Source organism: Gopherus flavomarginatus, chromosome 4 (assembly GCF_025201925.1).
Source record: "Gopherus flavomarginatus isolate rGopFla2 chromosome 4, rGopFla2.mat.asm, whole genome shotgun sequence".
Taxonomy (NCBI): Eukaryota; Metazoa; Chordata; order Testudines; family Testudinidae; genus Gopherus; species Gopherus flavomarginatus.
Window position 1 is genome coordinate 111,861,495 of NC_066620.1, and position 11,625 is coordinate 111,873,119.

Below are 11,625 nucleotides of genomic sequence, written 5' to 3' on the forward strand. Positions count from 1 at the left end.
TGCCCTCAGATGATCAGACTCCTTTAAATTGTCTCCCGTTGGGCATCCAAAAAGTGAGACACCATCTCTGGCTTTGCATTCTGGCACACATCAATTGGGGGAGGGGCGGGCTCTCAGGCAGCAGTGCTAGAAACCCCGCAGGGTTAAAGAATGCTGCCACGCCTATCGCTAGCCAAGGAACATGTAGCACAGGCAGGGATTGCAGTGTGCCACTGGGAGCTGCTGTAGGTGTGTAAACCCTCCTCACACACTCACCAGTGTGGAGTAGGGTGATCAGATGTCCCAATTTTATAGAAACAGTCCAGATTTTTGGATCTTTTTCTTATATAGGCTCCTATTACCCCCCACCCCCGTCCCAATTTTTCACATGTGCTGTCTGGTCACCCTAGCATGGAGAGCTGCTTAAAGCCACAATCTCACCCTCTGCGAGCTCACATGCTAATTTTATCATGTGCCTTTTGGCAGCTTTAAGAAGACATTTCTCTTTATATCTAATTTATTTTGCTCAGGCACAACCACGGTTGTTGATGGTGCGTGTGACAGCCCAGGGGAGTAATGATGTGCAAGTGAGCCTTTCCTCTCTAGGTGACTTGTTCAAGACCAACACACATCAGCAATGACTGAAAATTCTTTCCAGCAATGACTTAATGTTAACAAAAAGGGAACTCATGATTCTTCTCAGTTCCCTTTTAATTCTTCTGGTCAGTGCTTTTTGCTGTGTAAAACCTGCAGACACAAGCAGAAGTGCCTTCAGGAGCTGTGGCTGTGCTGCTAGGGAGATGGGAGGGAGCAGGAGTGAGGAAAGAGGCCCATGACTCTGAGCCTCTGGTCAATTCCAGAGTTTCAGTCTTCAGAAAATCCAGGGGAGAGTCCACTGATTATAAGGCCAGAAAGAACCATTGTGGCCATCTAGTCCTGTTGACACAGCCACGGAAACTCACCCAGTAACTCTTGCAACAAGCTCCCAGTCTTGCAACTGAACTAGAGAATTTTGGGTGCTGGCCCGCATGTTTGTTCCTCAAGGAAGCAAACCTGACTCCCACAATGGAAGAATACAGACAACATGCAATTGAGGGCGGGGGCTGCTACCTTATTTTTCTCCCTAACTTGTTGGCATTCCTGTGGAAGAGGGGAACTATCTGAGCCAGAGGTGGAAGAAACCCTTCTTGCTCCAGGATCTGACTGAATCATGTGGAGGGCTCTCCTACCTCCCATTCTCCCTAAGCAGGTGAAAACCAAGCTTTCTTCCTTTTCTGCCTTGTTGAAGAAAAATATTTGACTCATGTACAGTCAGAGACAAGAAAGGTGAGATCCACCACTATTCAGAAGACAAGAAGTCTGATTCTCCACCTGCTGTACAAAGTGAGATGTAACATGCCATCATTCCGTCATCAGGGTAACTTTTCATGCTCCTTTGTGAGCAGCGAAGCCAGGCTGTAGGGGTACAAAATCTATGCCGAGGACTTTCTGCAGTCAAGAAGACGATGCTGCCCCCTTGTGGATGTAGCTACTGTGGTGAAGGAAGAATCTAAAAGAACTGAGAAGGAAAACAGGAGGGAAGCTTCAGAGCAGATATTTCATGACATGTGCTTAGGAATATTATGCTTATACAAAGAAATAATTTTGTAATGGTAGCACTTTAATCATGGAGTGAATTGATTGAAGTCAGCCAAGGGATTTCGACGTTATGACAGCCTAAAAGAAGAGGTATTCAGTGGCCTTTAGATAGCCTAACTCTTTTGATAACCAATAGCGAAAACCAGAAAGAAGCAGGGAGATAACCACCCATTGGACTCCTCTCACTGAGTTTTTATCACTAAGGCCCAAATTTTACTTGATTAGAAACAAATCCAAAAAGTTATTATTATTTCTATTTGTGACACAGCTATGGATTGTAGGTTTGGGGAGCTTAATATATAACAGGGGTAGGCAACCTATGGCGCGCATGCCGAAGGTGGCACACGAACTGAATTTCAGTGGCACTCACACTGCCCGGGTCCTGGCCACTGGTCCAGGGGGCTCTGCATTTTAATTTAATTTTAAATTAAGCTTCTTAAACATTTTAAAAACCTTATTTACTTTACGTACAACAATAGTTTAGTTATATATTATAGACTTATAGAAAGAGACTTTCTAAAAACATTAAAATGTATGACTGGCATGTGAAACCTTAAATTAGAGTGAATAAATGAAGACTCGGCACAGCACTTCTGAAAGGTTGCCGACCATTGATATATAACATCAAATGACAGCTGCAGACAGAAACTTCCATTTCAAAAAAGAAAAGCAGAAGCTCTGTTTCTTATGATATAAATCTCCCGTCTAAACTGACCACTACTGAGGTCTCTCATTAGGAAAAGGAGAATATTGCCATCTAGCCTGCAGGTAATCATACAGGCTCTTTGTAATTCCTGATACATTGAAAGTGTTGGGCACCACCACTAGAAACATCATCAAATGCTTTTATTCCAATCCGGACCCTATCTTGAGACCCAGTGGTAGAAGACGATGACAAACATTAAATGTATTAAACTGACTTACTCCCACTAGCCCCAGCAGTCCGTCCTGCACATCTCCTAGGGTCTGCCCTACCTATGAAAGGTCTGACAGGTGCAGGGTAGGTGTGTTGAGGGGGCAGTTTGGAGACAACACTGAACTTGGGACTGGCCTGGGAAAGGGGGAATGGAGGGTTCCAGTAGGAGAGAAGGGAGGAGAGAGGGTAGCAAAGGAGTGGAGCTTGAGGAAGGTGACTGTAAAGAGCATTAGAAAAGGAAATATTTCACCCCTTCCTAGACACCTTCTGAGACTCATTATCTTCCCACCTCCTGTATACAGTAATAGACTCATAACAGGCCAAACCCACCACAACCCTTACTATGCTTGTTGGGAGCTTACCTCCTCATCTGCACCCCTCCTCCTCCCACACAGACACCCTACTCAATTTCTCCCCTCTCTGGTGCATAGCACTTTAGAGTCTTGTTGGAGTGCATTAAAACCATTTCCTATGCTCTTGGGAACCTTATTGGCCTTGGCAGAGGCCGAGGGGCCTCAATGAGGAGGGCAGAAGTAGGTACCTTGGCTACCTTAACTGGGAATGTCCATAGGGTTACAATTTTGGTTTCTTGTACCTTTATTCTTCATTCCTTGGATTGCTTCTGTTTATTTATTGTGTGCGTTTTAATGGTAACATTCCTGAAAGATAATAAACTCCCAGATCACTCACTGAGATATACCTGCAGCCTTGATGTGTGTGTGTGTGTGTGTGTGTGTGTGTGTGTACACACGAGAGGCAGCAACAATACATTTCTATGGTACTGTCCATTGAACCATCACAAATTGCTTTGCAGTCATTAAAGCTTCCAAGGGCTCATTTTATATGCCACTGAAATGCACTCACCTTGGGGATGAAATACTATTAGCACAAGGTAGGTCAGCGAAGGGGGAGGAAGACTGTATCTAACTGAAATTACAAAGGAATTTAAGCAGGCAGATTCTCAGAATCATCTGATGTGGGATTGAGTGAGGACACCAACAGTGACACTCCTACCCTTGCCAAAACACCTAGGGAAGTCTGTAAAGACCATGATCCATTAGGACTTCAGTTTTGCATTTTATTCCAAAAAAACCAACACATCCAGCCACACCTACTCCCCCTCTCCAATTGCTTCACTGTTGACTCAGGTGGAGGAATGTGATCTACTTAACTGAGCACGCAGAAAGGTGTGAGAGAGCTCTGCTGTGTGTCACCCAAGTGAAATATAAGTTGTGCTACAGCTGGCAGCTATTCCAGTAGCTATAGCAAATGGACTTGGGTTGAAATTGCTTCCTGCAATGATTTTTGCTCCTTCATTCGTCTTGGTGAGGATTCAGGCTACATCCTTGAGTGGTAAACAGGCCGGCTCCAGGCACCAGCCCAGCAAGCAGGTTCTTGGGGCGGTCACAGGGAAGGGGCAGCACATCTAGCTCTTCGGCGGCAATTCAGTGTCGGGTCCCGCAGTCCCTCTAGGAGTGAAGGACCAGCTGCCGAATTGCCGCCAAAGACAGAAGCGGCAGCGGTAGAGCTGATCGTGGTCGCTGCTTTTTTTTTTTTTTTTTTTTTTTTTTTTTTGCTGCTTGGGGCGGCAATAACCCTGGAGCCGGCCCTGGTGGTAAAGGCCCTCACATCATTTGCTATGAAAGCAGGGAGTGGAAACTGATTAAATGTCATCCATTTAATGATCACTGCCCCCACCCTAGCTCACAAACACCAATTACCAGTGGTGTGGCCAGTGGAGCAGTTGGGAGGCAGAAGCTGCACGTGGGGATAGCTTTGTCTGCATAGACCTGAGAGTGCCTTTCCCTAGATCCCTGCCCCCAGCCCACGACCCTCTCCAACTTCTTCTCTTTTGAGAGAACAGTCCTCCGGCCTCCTCCCTTCTGATTCTCCATGGTTGGGGAGGGGTTGGGGGGGATTTGGCCCATGACTCTTAACCTGACCATGATCGTTCAAAATACAGGTTAGGTGACTGACTCTAGATCAGTGTTTCTCAATGGCAAATCCGTGGATCATTGCTGGTCCCTAAGACCTCCCTGACATAGTTTAGGAAGGCAGCAGGCTTGTCCCTGGTATCAAAAATGGTTGAGAAACACTACTCTAGCCTAGCAAAGCCTGTGTCTAATTTTTTTTGAATATTGCTGTTGAGTTTCTCAACCATAAAACCCTCTCACTTATTTCATCTCATCAGCTGAAGATGTGACTTTTTATGTTCATAGGAGAAAACAAATGGCAAGGAGGCAGAAGCAGTAGGAGGCATTTGTTCTGTGGCAAAGGGAATAATAAAGGTGCAGTTGCTGCCTAAAAAAAAATATCACTAGGGAGGTTATAGGACAGCAGAATCCTTGTGATCTATATGAGACTGGCCCCTTAAAGATCCAGATACAGTAGCCATTGGCTATAGACCCATGGGCTGGAATGGATACAGTTAACTGGAACGTTATAGATATCTATATGTGTGTGTGTATTTATAGATATATAACACACACACTATATAATTACAGAACGTTAAGGAGAAGAAAAATAGGTAAATCTGTTTGTTATGGTGATGGAACTTCATAGTCCCAGCTCAGACTACTCAGCTAATAGTTTTCACACAAACATTGTGTCAGCTCATTATTTTCTTCATGATCAGAGTTTAGTTCTTGCAGGGCCCCATGGGCTGGCACATCGAATTGCCATTACGTGGGAAAATGTACAGGTCCCCACTGCCTGTCCCTTTGGCTCTCCAGCGGAAGGACACAGGATCCAGTAACAAATCTGTCAAGCTGACGGCATAGGGGCTGGCCAATGAAGTAACATGATGATAAATGCAACCTGCACTATTGTGCAAATGCAAAGGGTTCCTCTACTGCACCAAATATCTGTCATGTCTGCTACTGCTGTGCCATGAAAAAACACACCCAAGCACTCAAGGGAAAGAAGCAGGAGGATTCACAATGCACTAGCATTGACACTTAGCGGTAAGCCAGTCCTCGTGGTAATTTTGCCAATGGACCAGATAAACCAATCTATGGTGTTTGCACCTGTCCGTATTCAATGGGAATGATAGAAAAGGAAGGTTCTGATGGCTAGAAGGACCAGCTATAGACAAAGTCATTCAAGATAATGCACATTTTTTCAGCTTCACTGGGAAAATGTCATGAAGCTATAAGGAGCCTGCTCTTACCCACTTCTAGTCTAATCAACAGCCCTAGCATCACGTCCTTTTATGTGGTGTAAATACCATATTAGGGCTCAGGCTATGACTGTATCTAGATGGCACCCTTGGGAAGATAAGAATACAAGTTATGGTCATTTTACTTGGTTGTATTATGGTAATGTTACTAAATGGATTGCATGTGGTTAAGCCTGTAGAAACCCTATTTTAAATGCCTGTCTGAGCACCATTTCCTTAACCACCACCCAATATCCAGCATATGGCACTGACTGCTGGCCTGATCATCAGACACTCTGACCACACATAATCCTACTGAAACCAATGGGAGCAGCGAAGCCTCAGTACTTTTCGAATCAGGCTATGGGTTTCCAGGAGTAGGGCCACCATACCAGTGCCATAGAACTGCAGAAAGGCAGAGTCAGAAGGGACTTCCAGGGGTCATCTAGTCCAACCCCCCCATGCTGAGGCATGATTAAATAGACCAGGGATCGGCTACCTTTCAGAAGTGGTGTGCAGAGTCTTCATTTATTCACTCTAATTTAAGGTTTCACGAGCCAGTAATACATTTTAATGTTTTTAGAAGGTCTCTCTCTATAAGTCTATAATATATAACTAAACTATTGTTTTATGTAAAGTAAATAAGATTTTTAAAATGTTTAAGAAGCTTAATTTAAAATTAAATTAAAATGCAGAGCCCCCTGGACCAGTGGCCAGGACCCAGGCAGTGTGAGTGCCACTGAAAATCAGCTCGTGTGCCGCCTTCGGCACGCGTGCCATAGGTTGCCTACCCCTGAAATAGACTATGGCTTCACCCAAACCCATTACGCTCAGAAACAATGTTAAGGGACACATAGGCCACAGGGATGGGGTGTCTTTACCGACCTGCAGGCACCCTCTGGTTGCAGAGGAACCCAGTTGTTCAGGATACAGCCCAGAACTTCTCTAGCTATTATTTCTCTTATAAAAGTCCTAGTGTGCTTTTATGTCCATGCATGTAGCTTCAGCCTAGCAGAGGCAGCAATTTGAACTAAAAACAACCAGCCGCCTTCCAAAGGAGCTGGAAATCAACTTTAATCATATGCAGCTAATGCAATGCGAAGAGCATAGTCTCGAGAGAATAATTGCACATGGAAGGGACCATAAATCAAAAGTGCATCACCACTTACAATTATCTTTATTCAAAGGGAAGAAATGCTTTGGTAAAATAAAGAATAATGCTGCTCTAGATATGCCATATTGCTGTACCGTAAGCAGCATTCAACTCGGAACTGTGTTGTCAGCTTTATAATTTGCATTAGTGCTCAGAAAGAAGCTAAAGTTTTAGACAATTTGCCTACTGATCGCTCTTTCAAGTATGACATCAAAATGTAATCAGTGCATCAGTCCCTTATATCCTCTTTTTAATCTAATGTAATGTAATTTTATTTTTAGACCACCGTGCCTCTTGATTCACCAGGAGCTATTATTTCTGGCATAGCCACATTGTTCCAGAAGGCAGAAGAGCTCTATGGGCTCCCATAAACACCAAGTACATTTCGGGAAGAAGCAGAATGTGAAAGAGCCAAGGCTATAGAAAAGCAAAGACTTGGAGCACACTGCTGTGTGCTTGCCACAATGAAATACATTACAGCAAGTGTCAGGTACATTGAAAAAACAACTGGCTGTATTACATTTTTCTGAGGCTTTGCAATGCTCATTGCTTTGGAGTGGGAGGGGTGGTTTCACTATAACAAGACAGTGGAGAAATGATGAGTGTAGGTGGCTGGAAAGGAATTTGCTTTCTCAGTTTATTCATTAAGGCATATGACAGTCCCATTCTGCTGCTGAAACTCTGAGATCAGTGAGGTGAAACATCTCCTTCCCTTCATTAAACATGAGTCCTACCCAAAACCAGCGCTCCTAACGCCCTGGAACTGTAAGATAAAGTTCAGATTCAAACTTTGCCACTCAAGCCTCGTTCTGGTTCTCTCACTGCGGGTACACGGGAGCTGGAACAATTTTTATGATGGAGTTGCTGATGATGGAAACCATGTATTTAGGGTTTGTTATTACTACTTCAAGCCAGGGGGTCCGGCAGCACCCACCGTCACTCCTAGTTCCAGCACCACTGTGTGAGCAGCCTCAAACAGAAGGCCAGTTGAGCTGAATATGGAGGAGATAGGCTTCTTCTCCATTCTACAGCCACCACTTTATATCCTCTAATGTCACATTCAGTCAGAGAAAATGTAGCCTATAGTGTATGCAGCTCAAATCTGTTTTAACTTACTTTCTGTGCACTGCATCTCTGAATGGAGAGACATCCCTTTTCCTGCTGCAAAGGCCATTTTGTGTTTTCAGATGCAACCTGTGACAGAAGACACACACACTGTGCTCTCTCATGGAGATCAAGCTAAAGTACTTATATGGCTCCCTTTACTATAGTATCTGAGTATCTCATGACCTTTCATGCATTTATCCACACAACAAGCCTATGAGATAAGGCAGTGCTGTTATCTTCATTTTACCGATGGGGTAGTGAGGCCCAAAGAGATTAAGTGACTTACCCAAGGTCACACAGGAAGTCTGTGGCAGAGCAGAGAACTGAGCCCAGCTCTCCCAGAACCCAGCCTACTGCCGGAACCACTGAACCTTCCTCCTTCTCTTTTATTGTTTTTTCTATCTTGTTTCTTCTTAATAACAGAAGTCCTACAGATTGAAAGTATATGGAAGTTAGCATAGATTACTGTAACACACATTGTTTTGTGTTTATTGCCACAGAGCAAAAAGATCCACATGACAAGCTGGAGACCAGGAATAGCGTGACAGTCCTTCAATCCAAATTAGCACTGTAACCCAGTGATGGCCATCTTCTTGACTGACACTGTGTAAAGGCACAGGTGCCAGGATGTATCGAGAACAAAAGAAAACAGGAGTAAAATAAAACTTGCAAACCACAAAAACAAGTCCTCCCATAATCATTTCCAATTATGGTTTTCAATAAGTTCAAAGTCTCAAATCAATACAACAAATACTGAAAGGGGAAGACAATTAGTCCTTTCACTGGGAGCATATTGACTAACATAGCGTTGGCTCCTACCTGCTTGGTAATTCACCTTGCAATACCCTCTTCCAGACTCTTCTCACACACATATATTACCATCACCAATAGCAAAATTCTGCTCATTCTCTTGTTCTAGCCAGCAGTAGATTTGGGGCCTGACCTTTCCCCCACTTACATGGATGTAAATCAGGAATAACTCAGTTGAAACCAATAATGGCATTGGTGTAAGTAGGAAAAAGAATCAGAGCCTAAAAACATAGGCAGGTATTTCTCATCAGATATATGCAATACATGCAAGTCAACTTCCAACTTTTTAGTCAGTACTAATTAATGACTGGGCTACCACTGTTTCTTAAACAAATGCTCAGTTAATATACACTAGTTTACAATGAAGGTACCCAGACAGGAAATCCATGTTATACCAAATAGTTAAAATGTCCTCTTTCTGTATTACATTACCACTGAAATGCCAGCCATAATGTCAAAGACAAAAGTACTGAGGCAGGAGTTGAAGATCAAATTTGCAGACATACCCAGACAGTTTTCAGAAAAATGCTACGCGGGGCTAAGATCATGCATGTGAAATTATCCATTGATTGTTTTGGTCAGGCAAAGTTGTGCAGGGATGAAAGTCGAGCTTAACTATGTTACAGACTAATATGTCCCAATGATAATTTGTACTATGCACATCTTATATTATAACACAAATAAGCTTCCCACTTTCGTCTGTTACAAAAGCAAAGGCGGTGAGTATTGGTCTACCTCTGCTTCCATGGGAGCTAACTGTAAAATTCTCATTGACTTCAATAGGAGCACTTAGGCCAATGCTGATTATTTTTGAAAATCTCTTCCCAACCCCTACTTTAGAAGAGAAAAGAAAGAGCAGGTGTGACAATGGTGCACATCATGCCCAGCCTGATATGAGCCAGGTTTGCAACAAGAAACCGCTGAAAAATTGTAATTTAAAGTTTTTCTCCTGACTGCAAAGTCACTTAAGGGCACATGATTTTTTCCAAGGGAAGAGTGTTGTTGAAGTTAATAAGATGGTTTTCCCTCAGACATAAATTGATTTGGCCTGTGGTTTGTGGTTTCCAAGTGATTCCTAGTGTGAACATTCCACTGAAAACAATGGAAAACAGACTTGAAGAGCATTTGCTTAAAAATTTAAAGACCTTCTGAGCAGTGATATTTTGAGGGATGTTTCCCTCAAAGATGCTTCTTTATCTCATTTCTACAGCTGTTAACTTCTGCCATTAGCTCACCTCTTTATCATCAGATATAAAAATGTTAATTTAATGAATGTCGCATAATATATTTAATGAGAGAGACATTAGTAATACTCTATACAACCACATATTAGATGAAGCAATGCAATCTTCTTACAGGTTTCTGTACTTCAATTATTTTTATTATGCAATTGGCTTCAGTTTTATTTTCTAGTAGCATTTACAACCTCTCTCATCTCTGTGCCAGAACTAAAGTAATATTGGCAACAATAATTGAACTCCAGTACACAGATGATTGTGCTGTAGTTGACCACTCAAAGAAGGAGCTACAAATAGCCTTTAATTGCTTCTATGAAGCTTACAAAAGCCTAGGGCTAACTCTGATTATTGGCAAAACAAAAGTTCTCCACCAGCCAGTCCCTGGTCAATCATCAGACCCAGCAAGGAAGATCTATATTGACAGAGAAGAACTGGAAAATGTAGAATACTTTGCCTATCTTGGCAGCCATCTCTTACAGAGGGCAGATATGGACGTCGAGATTCAGCACAGAATCCGCTATGCCAGCTTTGCCTTTGGCAGACTGTCTCGTCAAGTGGAGGTTCAACAATCACAACATCAGCACACCCACTAGACTTTTAGTTTACAAAGCGGTGGTAATCCCAACTCTCCTCTACGGCTGTGAGACTTGGGTGACCTATAGAAAACACCTGAGACACCAGCACTTTCTTTGGAAGATCCTCAACATAAAGTGGGAGGTTCGCGTACTAATGTCAGTGTCCTCACAGAGGCCAACATCTTCAGTTTTGAGGCCTTGATTAACCAGCACCAACTGAGGTGGAGGGGGCACTGTGTGTGCATGCCTGATGTATGCTTACCAAAACAACTGCTATACGCCCAACTCACCAATGGAGAAATAAAATGGGGAGGTCAAAAGAAATGCTTTAAAGACACCCCCAGGATAAATATCAAGAGATGTGACATCGACACTACACACTGGGAGACAGTAGCCGAGGACAAGGAAAACTGGCAAAGGCTCACCAGAGAGGGAACGTCCACTTCTGAGGAAAATCACCTTGCCCTGGTCACAGAAAAACACCAGAACAGAAAGGAGAGACAACGGTCATGCAGTAATTGCGGCCCAACCCTTACTTCCAACCCCACCTGCAACGTTCGCCAACAAGCCTGTGGCTCAAGAATCAGACTCCTCAGTCACCAACGGAACCATAAAAAATAAAATGTGATGGAACATAGGGACCTAACAGCCAGATCCTCAAAGGTATTTAGGCACATAATTCCCTTTGAAATGAATGGGGGATAAGCACCTTTGAGGAGCTGAACTATGGCACTTCTGAAAATTGGATTAAGGACCCATAGTCATTTTGGGGCTTTTGAAAATGCTATATTCTTGTAGTTGGAAGAGAAGCAGAATCCAGATAAAGAGAACCATTCCTTATCTATAGACATGGATCCTTTACATGTACAGCAATGTATTGCAAAATGTTATTGAACCAGATTTAAATTCAGATCGCATTTTATTCTTCACATTAAAACACAAAATATTTAGACATAATTTTAAAATGAATGACTACACTTCAATACTTCACTCTTTAGAGATCAGTTCAAAAAATCAGAGAACTATCCACGATGACTCCAAGATCTTTTTTC